The sequence below is a fragment of the Triturus cristatus genome, chromosome 9 (assembly GCF_964204655.1).
Source record: "Triturus cristatus chromosome 9, aTriCri1.1, whole genome shotgun sequence".
NCBI classification, from domain to species: Eukaryota; Metazoa; Chordata; class Amphibia; order Caudata; family Salamandridae; genus Triturus; species Triturus cristatus.
In genome coordinates, this window is record NC_140592.1 from 79,059,234 (window position 1) to 79,079,007 (window position 19,774).

General features: G+C 43.0%; 1 protein-coding gene across 1 annotated transcript in view; it reads right to left on the minus strand.

Moving 5' to 3' along the window:
* RBSN (rabenosyn, RAB effector) overlaps window positions 1–19,774 on the minus strand; it is a 189,437-nt gene that overhangs the window by 159,769 nt on the left and 9,894 nt on the right. Inside the window, exons 2-3 of the mRNA XM_085624454.1 lie at window positions 13,185–13,371; window positions 834–900 (exon numbers count right to left, since the gene is read on the minus strand). The gene's annotated coding sequence lies outside the window, so the exon portion shown is untranslated. The remainder of the gene's footprint in view (window positions 1–833; window positions 901–13,184; window positions 13,372–19,774) is intronic.

The window sequence follows — 19,774 nt, forward strand, 5'->3', positions numbered from 1 at the left end:
GTAGTTTCAAAGAGTCAGGGCTCCACACTGAACTTGGGAAGGTGATATGGTTGGTCAAGAAACCAAGAAATGCCTCAAACAAAAACATGGAATAAGGGAGAGAGGGAGAGAGAGAGAGAATGTGTGTGTGTGTGTATATCTTACAATATTCTCATAAACAAATATACAAAGAAAAATATAGGTCATACTTATAGCAACAGCATATATTCCCATTACTTTCATTGCATGATCTGTGTACATTAGAAAATCCACCTGATTAATCCATTGGTTAGCCGTTTGTAGAATAAAGACCTAAACTTGAGGTCTACAATACCATTCAACTGTAACGATCAACGAAGAAATTAAACTTGAGGTCCAATATATTATTCCACGGTTAGCAGCCAACACATGTTTTGCGGGGACCCCCTTTTCTTCAGGGCTGAAACAACATTTTTACGATATCCACTAATGTGAGTTTTCGATCAAAAAAACAATCCTGTTCTATTATTTCTCATCCAAAAGTGGTTTTCCTTATTTCAGGTAGCTGAATCCCGTCAATGCATACACACAGCCTTTGTTATTAATATGAAAAGCGTGTCCAGGAGTAGCTGATCCTTCTGCTAGTCGGGATAAAGTGAAATTTGGGGAACCTTTTCTAAGAACTGATTATCACCAAACATCGTAAACAAGGAAAATAATTATTTGGATGTAAACTACGACTACAGAGCCGCTTCTAAGGTTGAGAATTAGATTTTACATACCTAAAGTAAGGAAATAAAGTTAAATGGAGGCCAGTAGGATGTTCTGGTACTTGTGGGATATTTACCAGGCCATAAATGCTAATTAATACTTACTTATTGACCACACAGCGGTAGATACATTATTCAAGGTCACATTGTACCCTCCATCCTGCCCTTTAACCTGAAAAGACAAAAGAACACCGCCAATCTTGGATTCAGCAGTCTCATCAAAAGGCCTCACACATCATGTCTGCTAAAGTTCTCAAGCACATTCCATCTGACACAGGGATGCAAATACATTTTCTTAGTAAATCAGAGGTTTGTTAGATCCGAATGATCGTTTCTAGATTCAATGTATTACATACTGACCACCACCGTGGGTTGATCAGTCAACACATCACTTTTTACCTCCATCTTTTCAACTTTTACCCATCTCTTCAAGCCAGTGCGCCATCGTGCTCCCCTTCCATGTTGTGGCTTTGCAACAGTTGGCTAACACCAGTCCACTGGCCAAGCAACATAAAATGTGAGCCTGCATTTTTTTTTTTAATCAAAAGTGGGTCACCTAAGGCAAGGTTGTGGAGACTTGATTATATGACGTTGCAGGAAGCCTGCCAAGTTCTGCACCCCAGAGCTTTGTCCAATCCCATCACATATTCGGAAGTCTGAACACCCCAGAACTTTGTAGAATCCCACCATATATTCGGAAGTCTGCCTACCCCAGAACTTTGTAGAATCCCACCATATATTCGGAAGTCTGCCTACTCCAGAACTTTGTACAATCCCATTACATATTCGGAAGTCTGCACACCCCAGAAGTTTGTAGAATCCCACCATATATTCTGAAGTCTGCCTACCCCAGAACTTTGTACAGTCCCACCATATATTCGGAAGTCTGCCTACTCCAGAACTTTGTACAATCCCATTACATATTCGGAAGTCTGCACACCCCAGAATTTTGTACAATCCCACCATATATTCGGAAGTCTGCCTACTCCAGAACTTTGTACAATCCCATCACATATTCGGAAGTCTGAACACCCCAGAACATTGTACATTCCCACCATATATTCGGAAGTCTGCCTAACCCAGAACTTTGTACAATCCCACCAGATATTCGGAAGTCTGCTGTAGAAGTGAGCGGTATAGTAGTTGTGGGGGCGGAGCCAAGGGGGCCAGGAGGAAGAGGCGGGGATACAGCCGGAGGCGAGTTAGTTAGAGCAGGGACGGGGACCGAGCAAGGAGTCAGAGAATAAAGCTTGTAACAAAAGTACATATAGTGTCTGTGGTCATTGGTAAGGACACTACAACTGGCGACGAGGGTGGGATTCTGCAGCCCATCGAACCTCAGGAAGAGCGTCCCGTCCCCTGTAGCGTGAAGAAAGAAAACGGCGTCTGAAGCAGAACGCCGGTTCGTGCCAAATTCTGATTCACCCCTGATGCGTGCGAGTTAGCACGCGAGTGAAGAGGAGAAATCGGGAGCCCACCCCGAGCCTGCCTTGCTGCTCCGGTGATCGGGAGGTGTTTGAGGCACTGTTGAAGCCTCGTGGAAGGGATCGGAATGAAGAGCGCTGTTGCGCGCCAAGAACAAAAAGAAAAGCTCACCTCCGATGCATGAGGAATGGCACGCGCACAAAGAAAAAGTCGGGAGCCTACCCCGAGCCTACCTGGATGGGTGAAGTGTCCAACAACTGTGTGAGACACTGCTGATGTCCTGGCACCTGTGGAAGTGGCTGCGGGTGAGTGCCAAATGAAGCTTGGTGAGCCTGAAGAAAGACTGCAGCCAAAATCTCAGGGGTGTGAGAGTTTCTGTTTGGCTGCCATCTTGGAGTCAGGCGTCCTTGAAAGACACCCCTATGAAGTTCATGGGTGGCCATTTTGAAGTCAGGCAAGGCCAAACAAACAAGCATTGACTGAGGAAAAGGCCTGAACAAGTAAACAAGCACAAGCTAATGCAAAGGGGAAATAACAAATAAGCCAGAGACAAAGCAAACGGGAAGCAACAAACAAGCACGTGCATAGACAAGAGAGAAACGAAAGCGTACTGTCAAGATGTCGAACCACAACTCTCCACAAAGAAATGAAGTCAAACCACTCCTGACGGGGGTGTCACACCTGCGTCCCCTGGAACCCCTTACGCTGATGACTGGAGGGAGCATGGGTCCCCGATGGCAGGAATGACTCGAGGAAAAGATTATATAAAGGGATCAAAAGTGACAGAGGATTGTACAAAGTTCTGGAAATCTCGTGGGTAAAGAAATTAGCAAGTTAATCAAAGAACTGCCGACGGCAGATACAAGAACCTATGATAAGGTGCGAGACGCTCTGAATAAAAAGTTCCTACCTAAGAGAAATGTGGATTACGAGAGATATGCTTTTCATCAAGCCCGTCAAGGGAAGGAAGAAGTGATGAGCACATTCATAACGAGACTACATCGACTGTCCAGGTACTGCGAATTTGACGCGTTCTCAACAGATGATGCCATCAGATCACAAATAATCGATGGCTGTCAATCCGAGACGCTTAGGAGAAGACTATTAAGAAAGAGTCAAGTCAAGTAAATCTTTATTCGGTTATTAAGACAGAATAACCATAAAAGTACAGACACAAAATTTACACATATATTAAAAAATGACAATAATAGGAACCAGACATTAGAAAAATCGAGTAAGTTCAGATCTCAAGAAAGAGTCATAATCTGGAAGAGATTGAGGAAATGACCCGAGCTTACGATCAAGCAGAGGAACACGCCAAGAGCATGGAGACCGGGCGCACTGATAGAAGGGAGCAGGTATGCCGAGTGCAGGCCAGTCGTAGTCGCTGGCACTCGAAAGAGCGACAACACAGATCGCGACCGTCCTCTCGCCAGCGATACACTGAGCGTAGAAGTCATGAGTCAGGCTGGAGAGACAAGAAACAAAACAGCTCGAGTTAGTTAATGTTATCGGTGCGGGCACGACTTCCCTCACAGGGATGCCTGTCCAGCCATGGGCCAGCAATGTAGGAAATGTGGACGGATGAATCATTTTGAAGCAATGTGTGGAGATTATCGCAGGGAAAGAAGGAGTGAAAGGACAAGGCCTACTCACTCTGACACCAGACGACACCATGCGAAAGCCGTACAAGATCGACCGGAGTCGTCCTCTGGCTCTTCGCATTCCAGCAGAGAATCAAAGAGATCCCAATGGTCGAGGAGGTCGTTGTCCAGGGATTCCCGATCAGGGTCGCGGGAATCGGAATACACTATTGAATATGCAAGTATGGTCGCGGATCCTGACCAGCTCAAGAAATACCCGAGACTAAATATAAGTGTAGGGAATCACGCCACGAAATTTGTTCTGGACAGTGTAGCGTCACTGAACTATATCCCCGTGACGGAATACAAGAAAATGAAGCCACTGCCGCCTTTGAGTCCAGCATACGTCAAGGTATTTACCTGGATGTCGAAGAAGCCTCTTCCCTGTCTGGGAAAATTCCCAACAACACTCAGGCACCAGACCATGTCTGTGCCGGCATTCATACATGTAATTGATGGCCCGGAGGCTGATTGTCTTCTCAGCTTACCCACTGCAGAGCGCCTTCGTCTAGTTGAGATTCTGTATAGGGTTAGTGATGACCCGGACATTTTACACAAATTCCCCAAGCTATTCACCGGGCTGGGAAAGATGAACAGATGTCAAATTCGACTTCACATTAATGAACAGATAAGACCGGTAGCACAACATCCCAGGCGAGTGCCGGTCCACCTTCAGCAAGCAGTGGAGGATGAACTTCAGGAATTATTAGCAACTGACATCATTGAACGGACCGACGGTCCCACACCATGGGTATCGCCGGTAGTTATCGTGCCGAAGAAAGGCACTCCAGGGAAGGTGCGCCTATGTGTTGACATGCGGCTTCCTAACACTGCCATCGAAAGGGAACGTCACGCCGGGCCCCATCTGAGTGACATGATCTCTGCATTAAATGGTGCCAGGGTATTTTCGAAACTCGACTTGAATAAGGGATACCATCAGCTGGAGTTGCATGAAAAGTCGAGATACATAACATTTGGGGCTGTTCCGATACAAACGGTTAAGTTTTGGTATTTCCTCGGCTGCGGAGATCTTTCAAGAGGCTATCCGTCAGACTATACACCATATACCCAACACGTTGAACTACAGCGATGATATTCTCGTGTATGGGTCAAATGTTCAGGAACATGATAAAGCTCTAGATCGGGTATGTCATGCTCTCTTGGAAGCTAATCTAACCCTAAACAATTACAAGTGTGAATTTCATCAAACCACTCTCAAATTCTTTGGACATGTGTTCTCTGGAGCTGGGATGAAGCCTGACCCTGAAAAAGTGATGGCGCTCAATGACACCAAGAGTCCCCAGAATGTCAGTGACATTCGATCGTTTCTGGGCATGGCCAGTTATTGTGCCAGATACATAAAGGACTATGCCACAATTAGTCATCCCCTCCGAACGCTTACGAAGCAAGGACAGCCTTTTGTCTGGACTCCTCAGTGTGAGCGGGCGTTTCAAGACATCAAACGTGCAGTTGAGTCTGCCGACAACTTAGCTTATTTCAGTCCTAAGAGGAAGACGGAGATAACCGTGGATGCTAGCCCTGTGGGCCTGGGTGCAATTCTGGCTCAGTATGACAATGACATCGATCAACGGCACATTGTGGTCTACGCCAGTCGCAGTTTGTCGGACACGGAGAAGGCGTATTCTCAACCAGAGAAGGAAAGTCTGGCAGTTGTATGGGCCTGCGAACATTTCCATGTCTTTATCTATGGCAAACATTTTACCATGGTGACTGATCATCAGGCGCTTGTCACCATCTTTGGAAACCCCAGGTCAAAGATGCCACCTCGGATTGAGCGGTGGGGTTTGCGTCTACAGGAATATACCTACACAATACTGCACAAGCCGGGAAAGTCAGAAAATCCGGCTGACTACATGTCACGACACCCTCTATCATCACCGGCATCACGACCATCGATGGCCGAGGAATACATCCACTTTGTGGTGGGCCAAGCTCGGCCGCCCGCAGTTCCTCTGGAAGCCATTCAAGAAGCCACTGCGCTAGATGTCGTCCTGCAGAAAGTATTACGCCGACTGCAGACTAATCGGTGGAGACATGACAGTGAAGAAGAAGGGAATGATCCCACAAATCGACAAGAAATGCAAGCATTCCAACATGTGAGTGATGAACTCTCTGCCACCTCGGAAGGTCTGTTGCTGAGAGACCAACGGATCGTCATTCCGACACAATTGCGCCAGGGCATCATCAATCTCGCCCATGAAGGTCACCGGGGAGTGGTCGCGTTAAAAAGAGCTCTCCGGGAGCGGGTGTGGTTTCCACTTTTGGATCAAATGGTGGAACTCACCCTCAAAGACTGTCCCCAGTGTCAACTTGTCAGTCAAGGAGCTTCCCCAGCTCCTCTGCAAATGACAAAACTACCCAGTGGAGTGTGGCAAGAACTTGCCATGGACTTTTATGGACCTCTTCAGTCGGGAAAATATGTCCTGGCAATAATGGATGAATATTCAAGATTTCCACTCGCCCAGTTCGTATCATCCACCAGTGCATCAAGCACCATTGCGGTGTTAGACAAAGTGTTTGCGGCATGGGGTGTTCCCAAGGAACTCAAGACAGATAATGGCCCTCCTTTTAATGGACACAAATTTAGTGAATTCGCAAAGCATTTGAATTTCAGGCACCGTAAAGTCACGCCCTTGTGGCCGCAGGCCAACGGGACTATTGAAAGGTTCATGGCCACTCTCAAAAAGACCTTTCAACAGGCTACAGTCGAGAAAAGGGATCTTCAAGTGGCTCTCAACGAAGTTCTAAGGGCTTACAGAACAACACTGCATGCCACCACAGGAAAGTGCCCTGCCACACTAATGCTTGGGCGACCAATCAGAACTCGGATATCTACCTGGGAAGGTGCGCTGAGAGCGGTCTCACCTGCCCGGGTTCATCAGGAGGTAACAACAGCTGACCGAATTGGAAAAGACAAAATGAAGTCATATGCGGACGCCAGACGGAGAGCAAAATCACCATCCATACATGAAGGGGACTGTGTCATAGTTAAACAGGAGCAGCAAAGGAAAACGGACTGCAAGTTCAGAGCTGAGCCCTTGACGATTACCCAGCAAAAGGGTACCATGATGACCGCAGAGTCTGACAGCAGGAGAATCACCAGGAATGTATCACATTTTCAAAAATGCACCCCAGGCATGAGAGAGTCGCTCCAGAAGATGATGGGACGACCAGAGAGTGAGGAGAGAGAACGGCCTGAACCAGCAGTCGCGGTTCAGCAACATGATACTCACGTAGAGCCTGAGTCCGAATCAGGAAGCGTACTCCTCCGACCTCGACGAGACATTCGACGGCCAAAAAGACTAATTGAAGAACTATGAACAAGTCAGTTATTTTGTTTTGTTAACAAAGGGGGAGATGTAGAAGTGAGCGGTATAGTAGTTGTGGGGGCGGAGCCAAGGGGGCCAGGAGGAAGAGGCGGGGATACAGCCGGAGGCGTGTTAGTTAGAGTAGGGACGGGGACCGAGCAAGGAGTCAGAGAATAAAGCTCGTAACAAAAGTACATATAGTGTCTGTGTTCATTGGTAAGGACACTACATCTGCCTACTCCAGAACTTTGTACAATCCCACCACATATTCGGAAGTCTGCCTACTCCAGAACTTTGTACAATCCCATCACATATTCGGAAGTCTGAACACCCCAGAACATTGTACATTCCCACCATATATTCGGAAGTCTGCACACCCCAGAACTTTGCACAATCCCACCATATATTCGGAAGTCTGCCCTGCCAGTAACATCTGGGACAGAAAAGAAGTGCAAATTTGAAAAACAATCTCTCTTCAACTTCCACTGTATTAATATAAACCTGCTATTTATTGTGTGAGACAAGCCTAGCATGCTCACAAGTAATGTGCCATTCTGCATTAGAGTGTTGCTACCCAAAATAGCTTTCCAACGTGAGAGGAATCTTTGTGAAGTGCACAGGATCGAGCTCTCGCTTCATTCAGGCTCAGCTGTAACAGGTTCCAGCTTGCTGTGACCACAGGTCGGCGTCAACATGCGTGACGCCCTGTGCCCTTCTGTTTGCATCACCTCTGGCTGTCCTATCAGCAAAAGGGGAGGCTCCTACTCCTGCAGGGTGCAACCCAACCGAAGGCCATTTACTCAAGCATTCTGCTAGGGGGGGGTAAAGGTGTGGATTCTGACCTACTTTCGTACCGCCGTATAACATTACAACAGCATTGTAACACTAAGTATTGCCTAACCCTGCTCGAAATTGTTTTTGTATCTTGACTTGTGTATAGGTAGTAAAGTTAAATAATTAGTGTCTGTGCCAATGCCTACACTTTCTTCAAAATCACTAACCAAAAAATAATAAGGTTTGTTAAATTAATTTTTCCTGTCTTCAGTGTTGAATTGTATCATGATACACAAGCCTGGAACTTGCTAATAACATTAAACATTGTGTCTAGATTAAATATTTCAATTTAAAAAACAAAAACAGTTGCTTAGAATGTCATAACTTGTGGCCTTGGTAGCCCATCACGTTCAAACGAGTGCAGCACAAACTGAAACAAACACTGGCAATGCCAATAGGTCGGACTAATGAATTCTACAACACAGGGTGTCAGCTATTTTAAGGAAATATAAGGCCACTTCTAGCAGAGCAGTTTTGCCAGCTCTTGAATTGTGTAGTGCCACTGTGATGGCGGAAGATATATATGGAGCAGAAGTCTGTGGCTGTATCAATGTGTCTTTACTTATCCAATCTGAAAATACATTTATTAGGGCACTGTTCAGTTTGCCCCCAAGGACTCCTCTAACACCGCTATGTGTTGATTTAACAATAAATAGGCTAAATCACGTGGCTCTTTTAAATCCCCTGGCATATTGGATGGCCTCTGAAAACACCGGAATTAGCCTCTCTAGTGGAACTAATCAGCATTGATTAAAGTGTATGCACTCCCTGGCTCAAGAAGATAAAATAATTGTGTGACGTTATTAGCATGGAGGAAGTATCACACTCCCCAACTGCAATGAGTAAAGATATAGATGTCAAACTTGAGCAAGCAAAGGATCAGGCCCTTGCAACCTAAAAGTCTGTTCATAAAGTTTAGAATTAGCAGCTTATCGCTAAGATCTTTTACGTGCAAATGGGACAAATGTGGACTTTCACCCTCCCACTGCCCCTCTGCCTCTGCTTCCAGAGACAGAAGAACATTTTCCATTTTTTTCCGTCCAGGTTATGCTCTGCCTTGAAGAAGGTGGATCATTCCAGTTTGTAAATGTAAGGGCATACTACACTATTGGGAAGCCTACAGGCGTCTCAGATGCAACACGAAAGAGAAAATTGTGTTTGCTATCTCCAGGTATCTCTTTTGGGCCTGGAGAACTAGATCGATCAAAGTTGCCACAGAGGCCTGAAGGCTCAGACTGGGGTTAGTTTGTTAACTTGTGTGTTCTAAGCCATACGTTGCACTTGCACTTTAGAGATCTTGCTGCTATTTTAAAATATCTATTTTTATGTTGGTATTTAACAATGTTTCCCAGTAGTGAGAATTGTTTTGTATGTTAAAGTGTTTTAACTTATTTTACTACTGTTATGGGTTTTTTTAAAGCTGAATTAAAGTAATATTGGAATGAAAGTGCATTTTGTCTTATTGATGGCTTTTGGTGCTCAGTAAGGCAAAATACATCCATCCACTCACATCTTTGCACTTATGCATTCATCCATCCATCGCCTCATTCCTGCATTCACACTATGACACAACCACAATAAAGACTCACAAACTCAACAAGATAAATCAAAAGAAATTATGCTGCCATCTAAACACAACAGAAATATGGCTGCAATAACAAAACTAAAAACTTAGCAGCTGAGTGTCAGTCTTGATGTGACCTTGTAAATAGTCCATTCTTGTTTTAAAGTTCCAGCATGGCTGCCACATTTAGAACCAATGCGATGGTCATCTTGGATTGGTAGAACAAGGATACACCATGGCCAAAAGCATTCCAGAATAGTCGCCTGGTTTAGAGGCAGTGGCCATGTGGGATGTGATGCACCACAGGTAAAATGAGCAGCAAGCAAAAGACCCATTATCACTGCCTTGGTAGCTGCTGTATACTCTTATGAAAAATTAAAATAAAAGACGAGAATCCAAAAACATATAAGCGGAAATATAAAGTGAGGAAACAAAACTAAAGAACTGGCCAACCTGCAGAGACACTGAAGACCTACTGTGTTGGGCATTAGCTTTCCCACAAGGCAATCATACAAATATGAAAAATACAAATATGTACAAACTTAAGAGTTGTCAAAACAATGTAAGTTCCTACTAAGAGAGCTTAATAAAGATTATCATAGTGCAAATCTTCAATCCCATAGTTCCTTCAGGTGCGTCACCAAAATCGTTGCCCACTACAGAAATCTGTGAGATTTCATGTAGAAAATAGCTGCCATTCACATTAATTAAGCCAGGTTCACTTGCTTTGTCATACCTTTTCATTCCAAACAGGTCACACCTAAGGAATTTCGACATAACTTTTCCCAGTGAACCGATAAAACGTATAGCCTTTATTGTTGGCTCGACCCTATAACGCAGGTTTACTCAACTGCCCATAAGCTTGCCACTATCATGCACAAAGCAAGAAAATGACAAATATCTACAAAATTAAAATTGCAAAAACAATGTACAGCCCCTCTCAACATGGCCCAACAAGAATTATCATCAGTAAAATTATTCTATCCCCAGGGTTTGTCAAAGTGGGTGACCAAAACACTTGCCTACTACGATAATGTTAATTGTAACAAAATAAATGCCTGCAGCCTGTAACATTTTTTTTTTTTAACAAACTTTATTGAGGACCGTGACTTCATAACATTGTAGAAAATTAGCACAGAAAGGTCTTTTTTTTTTCTCTCTCCCCTCTTTACGGCAGCCATAAAGGATACAGTATAGGAGTCCATACTACAGAGGTACGTATAAGGCATTGAGAGAGTACTGAAATTGCTGCAGCCTGTAACATAGTGTGATAATAATTCACTGTTAGAGGACTATTGGCTTTAGCAAATGCTTTTTTCAATAAATAAGCCACGGCTACTACCTTTTAACTTTTCATAACAAACAGACCAGATCCTATTGCATCTGATGCAACTTTCCCAGCGCATCAATTATACCTACTGTACTGAGCATAAGATTTCCTACAGGGCAGCCATCAGGCATAAAATTACAAATGTATATAAAATTACACTCATCAACCTCTATCAACCACCACGGTTACTGGGATCGACAGCCTGCCACCTTGACCCGAACCACGACCCTGGCGACTGAATTCACAAATGGTCACAGATCATAGCACTGGCAATACACAGGAAGCCCCTCTGAGTTGCTGAAGCTTGCAGCCACCCCAGGTCGACGTGTAAGCTGCTGTAGAGCTTCGAGTGCGCAGATGTTTTTGGAGAAGCACCATCAGAGTGCAGCCATCTTGACAGCTGGCACTCAGTTACCCCCTACAAAATCAATCCATTCTTATATGGATTGATGGTAACATATGTTTTTCACAATAAATACGTCAGGCCCACTGCCTTGATAGTAATATTTCAAAATAAAGCAATCAGGCCCATAGCTGTGATCACTGCTGTATTGAGTATGCTTTGCCACAAGTTACAAATTGCAAAAACGGACTGAAATCCAAATTAGTAGAGATGGGAGACGCTGGGCCCTGCGATCAGAGCTAAGTTTTTAAATGGCAGGAAATAAGGCACAGCACGAGAGCACATCCACTCCCTTATCATTGCTCTCATCCGGTCCCTTCTGTGTGTACCTGCTCTATGCCACTGCCCCAGCTGTCTTCTGCAGGGCTGTTCAACTAAGCCCCATAACCTGCAGCTTTGAGATCAGGTGATACTCAGGGTAGAAGTTAGAGGTAGGTTATGAAAAGGGCAAGGTTTTGGGCAGGTTAGGGGTAGAAAAAAAATACATTTGAACAGATTCAAATTCATTTAAAAAAACAAGAGAAACAAAAAGGCCACCACGTGCATATCTGCTGTAACTTGCAAGGGGGTGATGGATGTGAACATTTCATTACAGACAAGAGACTAAGAATGGCACGCAGCTATTTCATTCTTCCAGAACAATAAATCTTGCATAAACCTCAATAAATATCTGTTGAGTGAAAAACTTGCTTTTTCAGAATTCAGTAGCCACTGCAATTTGAAGCACAGGCTATCAAGATTTGGATATTTTTCCACAACAATAAGCTAAAGTGACTCAATATTGAGTTAAACAAACCAAGGGTGTGTTCGTCAACATTTGAAGCCAGTTTAGCCTGAAAATTAACACTTATGGTTCCAACTGAAACATGTCCCTACCAGGTGTTTCTTCTCAGTTAACCTTAAGTACGAAAGTTAAATCATTCCCTTCTGCTTCCATTTATTGCATAAAAAAGACTGTATCCAGTTCAAGAATATTGGTTTACGGTCGAACAGCTACATTAGGGTAGGAGAACTGGTTTACATACCTTGAAATGTGTCTACTATACACTGACAGGCCTCAATGTGTTTAAAGGATGGGTTTTGAAAAGTTGGGCATACACATAAGTATTAAGCAGGGTATCTCTTTGGCACGTGATACATTTTTCAGGCCTTGTAAACCTCCTTCCTTTGTTAACCTCTTCAGTGCCCATGACGAGATAGTCTCGTCATGGAGCACGGTCGCGCTGTGCCCATGACGAGACTATCTCGTCATGAACCCCACCCACTAATAAAACGCCCGGCACAGGAGGGGGAAAGGGCGTGGCACAGAAGGGGTTAATAATAAGTGACTTTGCTCAGTTTTCCCACTTAAGTCACTATTCTGCATCGAGTCAAATAAGCAGTATTCCAACGACTTCAAGGTACAAGCCACAAGACACCTAGATTTAAATGACAACAGCAATTTGAAAGAGGTGAATGGAAAGGAATGCAAATATTCATTTTAACTAAATTATATGTACAACATGAAACAAACTGAAGAGATTGTTAGTGGCTGAAAAAAACTTCAGTTCTAATTACTAAGCACAACAACAGTACTCATTTTAACACAGCCTCAGAGTTTTGAGCCAGCCAGATTACACAGATTTTATGGTCTGTCTACTAGGCTCTTTGCGAGGTGAAGCTCAAGCTTCACTAACAACACACCAGCTCAAATTCAGAGCAGGTTCAGTTTCACCAATGAATCTCCCCAGAGCGAAAATTACTTCAATGGAACAATGCAAGGAAAGGAAAGTTGCATCAATATGTACATCAATGAGAGTAAGAAAACAAGAGAACAGAGTGATTCATCCAATCTAGACCTCAAGACAATCCAGCAGCAGCCCAGTGTCCGCAGCATGCTTGCTGCAGTCCACACTTCCCACTCCTAGATGATCTGATGCTGTACTTACCAGAAGCAGCTGCTGGGATGGAGTCCAGGTAGTATGAGGTGACAAGAACCTGCAATTCTGGTACTGCTCTTTGTCGTAAATGTCTGTTGGCGATGGCGACTTTGGTGTTTTGGAAGGGGGTTGCTTGGGAGGAGGACAGCAGTGCTGACGTGCAATTTCTCAGCTCTCTTGGTCAGAGAGCCTCCACCTGTCAGGAAACAAGCGCAAAAGTGTTCACAATTTAGCCAAAAATATTAGAGGTTGCCTAGTGTCCGTGGTGGAGGCAACACATCTAACTTTCCTTGCAGCGCATGATCCAAGCTGTTGTAACTCAGGCTATCAATGCTATATTTTTGTTAGGTCTGGCTTGACAGAGCAGCTGTCGTTTGAAGTTATGTGGTCAACAAAAACAGATTTCAGAGTACTATTGAGAGCTGGGTTGAGGCTCCACCCAAATGTTACTTTCCCAGAGAACAGGATTTGATTGTGCTGAAGTTTTGTACTTCCACTGAAAAAAATGCTTGTATAGCACTTTTTGTGCTTGTGGAAAAGCTTATACTCATTATAGCAGGAGCAAGATGGTTATTATGAAATGTTATAATAAAGGCAGTAGGTTTGACGTATTTCTAGTGAAATGCAGGGGCGGCTCCTCCGTTTGAGTGAAGGAGCATCGCCCCACAAAGTAAAGTCCCAGGCCAGAGCTGAAAAATAAAATGGCAATAAAGTTTATTATCATTTTATTTTTCAGAAACCAACCTGTCCCGAACAGAGTGACAGGACGGGGAGGGCCAGTGATGCTGATTGGAAGAGGGGAGCTGTGCGCTAAAGTTCTGACTGGACGTCTCTTTGGCCTGCTGCCTTGCGACAGCCAGACACGCGCATTTTAAACTTCTCTAACCTAGCTGTCTTTGACAGCTGGGTTAGAGAAAGCGCTGAACTCCAGTGCTCTTGAGAGCACAGAGTGAGGCAGCTCTCTCCAAATCTGGCTGGTGAGGGCAGCATCAGGATTGGTTAGAGGAGTTGGCTGGGTCCTGCATTGGAGCCTGCCTTGAGAGAAGACAGGAGGAGGAGGAGGATGTTGCGTTGCGCAGGAAGGTAAGAGTATTTTATTTATTTATTTTTGTTGCGTCACTTGTCCCACCACCCTCAGTACATGCCAGTCGCCACTGGTGAAATGCATATGTTAACATCAGTCCATTTAAAGGTGGTTTGCTCCTATTCTGTATGAAAGCCTGCAGATAATGATTCAGTTACATGTAATCTCACAGATTACCATAGTATGCAAGGGTATTAGTGTTGGCCACCCACTTTGACACACTCTGGGTGTTTTCATTCTAATGATTCTTGGTAGGCTAACTGAGAGGGGGGTGTATATTGTTTTGAAAACTCTACCTTTCTACATAACTGTCATTTTATTACTGTATGCATGATGGTTGCCAGTTTAGTCATATGTCTGTGTTGGTTATGGTATCAAACCACTGTTAAAGACATAGGCCTAATCATTTCACTGGGAAAGGTCAGGCCAGATTCCATAGGTCTGCGATGTGTTTTATGAAAGCTTATGACAAAGTCAGTAGACCTGACTTATTATGGAACGTATCTGTTAAAGGCAATAGACTTTTATGGTTAGATTGGTATTACACAGTGCTAAAGCCAGTAGCCAGGTATTTTGTTACACAGAATCTCACAAACTACTGCAGTAATAAAGGGTTTTGGTATTGGTGACCCACCCACATAATCTGCTGGGATCAAAGATCATTATTAGGGTCTCATAGGCGGACTTTTATGTTGACAACTGGAATTTTAGTAACATATTTGTAATTTTATTACAGTATACCTGATAATCGCCTTCTGGGAAAGCTGATGTCCGTGGTTGGCCAATCATTTCACTTTAAGTTCCCCTTTCATTTATTTGAGCCTCTTCCTTTATTTTATATTTTTTTATAAGAGTACTCTACAACTCCCGAGGCAGAGCTTACAGGCTGCTTGCTTGGCCCCCGTTTCATCTGTCGAGCACTGTATCCCATCTGGGCTCTTATTCTAAGCCAGGTGACCATTGTAGAATGCTTCTGTCCATAGTGCATCATATTGTTTTACCATTCGAAGATGACCAACACGCTTTAAAACAAAACAATGATAGACTATATACAATAGCACTGCAAGACGCACACCTGCTGGTGAGTTTACTTTTGGTTTAGTTTATGCAATCATATTCCTGCTGTGTTTAGATAGCAGCAGGCTTTCTTTTTCAAAAAGTATTCTTTTATCTTGCATAAGTAGTTGAATTTGTGTGTTTTGGATGGATGCAGGAGTACAAAGATTAATTGTGAGAAAGAGAGAGGCACCCCTTCAAGCCAAAGGAATAGGGTTCAAAACAACTATCACAAAGAGGGTTTCCTTTGGACTTATAAAATAAAGCTAACTCGACCTCCTTATCACATACTCGAATCATTCAATGATCATACTAGCTACCAGCATTTCAGATTCTCCATGCACCCAAGGGGAATGTAACAATAAGCCCAAAATCAAAATACACAGTTTATAAAAAATATAGATTTATTGAGTATGACCAAAACAATTGTTTACATAAAAAGCATAAATCGCTTCATGCATTAAAACCAACTTTCTATCTAATAATTAAAAACAGCTATATTTATATGGCACACCAAGTAGAATCCAACACCAAAATACATCTGTGACAGAACTAACACAAAGTCCATTGGTCATACATAACACAATATTTTGCACAATACACTAACATACAACTACACAGAGAGTACATACAAAAAAAGACAAAATACTATGTCATAAAAACGAATACATCCGTGGTAAAACAATATTGAAAGTTAGAACCCGCTATTGCCGTGAATTAAATAATCTGTGGTCCCAACTGTAGTAAAAGCTTATAACATATTACAGAAAAAATATATAACTATGGGAAGCGAGTTGTCCCCTAGAGAATAAAAGGACCCTTTGAGTTCTGTTGCAATTGTCCTAGAAAACATAGGCTACTGCCAATAGGTCGGGGGCCAGTATTCAAACTGTTTTGAAGAATGAGCAAACAGAAGTCGAAAAAATTGTTTTTTTTCTACTCTTATAGAACCAATTGTATGAAAGGTGGCAGAACGAGAATAGCAGCAAGAAAAGGAAACTGCTAGGAGTATGGCAGGCTCCGTTATTGAGGTATGTGGTCTTGTAACAACTGCCACATTAAATACATGTGACGACAATCAGGAGATATGAAGGCAGTTACTTTTGCTTGAAAGGTGATTAATGCGAGATTAAAAAGTCCCTTGTACTTTTGTAGACATAACCTTTTGAAGGGAGGTAACGTGACCATATCGCAGGATAAAAAAATTAATAAGAACCGAGGCAGGCTCCGCCCATGAGGTATGTGACTTATGCGGGATAGTGAAGTCACTTGAGATAGGGGCATACAGTATACATGATAAGATTTGTCATATCCCCATAGATTTGTATAAAAGAACAATTCGAGAGACAACATTGTGTGACTCAACGGCAAAATCATCTGTGCCGAGTACCACATAGCAGCAGGTGAGGAATAGTATAGATAATAAAGATAATTCAAATTGAGAAATCCAGGCATATAGTCAGGGGTAAACAACGTTTACCAAAAATCTTTTTCCCCGCACGGAATCACAACGCGGTCATTAAACGACCGCGTTGTAATTCCGCATACCATAACTTCGCAAGTCGGAACAACGACTTGCGGGGGGGGGGGGGGGGGGAGGGGTTGTCATTGGATTTAAAATCCAACACCTTCCCTATTGTCCGCACAGACTGGAGTTGGAATAGTAAATTAAACTATTCCAACATCCAGCGCCCCACCTCCGCAAGTCGCGGAGTAATGGTATGCGGAATCACAACGCAGTCGTTGTAATGACTGCGTTGTGATTCCCTGCGGGGAAAAAGACTGCGGGATAACAACATACATTCATAGTCAGGTGTATGGTAACCCCATGATAACTATAGCAATATGCTATTTCTAGTGACACCCTGAGACTTAAGGCTAGTATACTTCAAAGTACTGGACGGAGGTTCTAACCCCACACTATAGTGGAAGCTAGCAGTAGTTCTGCGTCATCCACGATGGGATATTCTATTCTTTCCTCTTCCCCGTTTATGAATCAGATTTCGGGTTAAAAGCATTCTTTCTATAAAATTAGAGACTGTGGTTGTGGTATGGTAGTGACTTGTTTTAATGTTTTTAATGATTGAGTGACTATGCATATTTTGAGATCGAAGACATGTGATAAATGATTGAAGGGAGTTGGCATGGCTCTGAAGGGGGATCAGAATGTGTCTTGCCAGTTGGGTGGTGTTTCTTAGGAAACAGCATGTTACCAATGTGAATGGGAATTGGAACATAAGCCTAAAATCTCTTTTTTAGATGTTCTTATCCTTTGTATAACATTAGGTTTTTAAAACAAGTTAAGATTGTATACAGTTGTGTTCATCAAAGCACCCAAGTACTGTGAAACACAGGGCACACTACTTTCTGTGGTGCCAAGGTTATTATGCACATGTTTGCGTAAATGTTCTTTCAAATGTCTATGTGTCTTTGTTTAATGCCTGACTATGACAATCAATGTTAAAAACATAGCATTTTTTATGTATATTGACATCTATATTTTACCAGACAGGTATTTCCAACTGTTCTTGGTAAATTGTAATATGCACGAGAGTCATTAATACAGTCTTGAAAAAGATGGTGTAACCTTTTTTCCATTGAAACGCGTAGAAGCTCCATTACGCAATCTGTGGAAAGGCTGGAACCACAGATTATTTAATTCACGGCAATAGCGGGTTCTAACTTTCATTATTGTCTTACCACAGATGTGTTAGGTTTCATGACAAAGTATATTGTATGTACTCTGTGTAGTTGTATGTTATTGTATTGTGCAAAATATTGCATTATGTAAGACAGATGGACTTTGTGTTAGTTCTGTCACAGATGTATTTCGGTAACGGATTCTACTCGGTGTGCCATAGGTGCCATGTGATAAATATAGCTGTTTTTAATTATTAGATAGTAAGTTGGTTTTAGTGCAGGAAGCGATTTATGCTTTTTATGTAAACAATTGTTGTGGTCATACTCATTAATAAATAGATCTATATTTTTTATAAACTGTGTATTTTGATTTTGGGTTTATTGTTACATTCCCCTTGGGTGTATGGAGAATCTGAAATGCTGGTAGCTAGCATGATTATTGGATGATTCGAGTATGTGATAAGGAGGTCTAGTTAGCTTTACTTTATAAGTCCAAAGGAAACCCTCTTTGTACAAAGATTAATAACATAGTGCATGGATCATGACTTACTGAGTTCATACACCCCCAATGGAACAAAAGTAGGCCTGGGCTAAAATTCCGTTTCGGTCGCGGAAATTGCGATATTTTGACATTTTCGCATTCCGCGGAATGCGCGAAAATGTCAAAATTTCTGCATTCCGCAGCTTAGCGATAATTTGTTTCTTGCTCGCGCTGTAAAATAATACATTCTCGCGTGCGCGCGATCGCCTTACCTGAATCCCCGCGTTCGCCGACAAGTTTTCCCGATCCGGTCGCGTTCTCCATGAGATGTTGGATTGTTGGTAGCCATTTGCGCTGTCTCGCGACAGTTCGCGCCCGCAGTGACGTCATTTGTCGCGCAATCACGTCTTTCTTCTCGCGATCATGCACCGCGAGACAACTGAAAACAAGATGGCCATGCCCGCGAGCAACCACATGGGTAAGTTGGCGAGCCGCGAGCATGAAGAAAATACCGCGAATGGGCGGGAAAAAAACGTCCGCATCTTCGCGATATTTCCACGTGTTTGCGGAGATTTTTAACATTTGCGCGATAATTTGCAAAAGTGAATTTCGCAAATTCCGCCCACCCCTAGACAAAAGACATGTTAATTCCTACACCAGATATATAACCATTGCTAATGTTTGTTTTGTACTTTCATACACCAGCTAAAATACCATATGAAAACAACATGCATAGTTATCACGTTTGAGTAGTGCAAGTAAATTATATTATCTCAGCTTTCCAGGTACTAAAGAGAAGAAAAGAAAATGTCCTGCGACTAATTGCTAAAACAACAGATTATTCCATGAAATATAAGTGGACTCGGGTGACGGGGTTGGTGTGAATTTCATATAACTTGGAGACCTATCATTTTTACACCAACATATGATAGAGTCACTGCGACATGAATAAGTAAGTACACCTTTTTAAGATTATTTTTGTTTAACTCGTTATTTATAATCCAGCCGATTGAGGTACAAGCAATGTGAGTCAGTCTATGTTTGTTCCAAGTATACACAATGGTATTTATAGGCGGAAAGATAAATAGTAAGCCTACATCGGGAGACCTAACAGTCGTAGCATTCAATAGGTTTTAATATAATTGATCTCTCCGTTCTCACACGCAGACCATGAGCCGCTCGCCATACCAGTCCCTGACAAGATTAAATACATCATGGTGTCTTATGATTTTGCCTGGGCTGGTAGGTCCTCAATGAGCCCCATATATCCCTGGGGTGGGAAGCACTAGGCAACAGTGAGAAGAATGCCACCGATAATTTGTCATATAGTGTTAAATA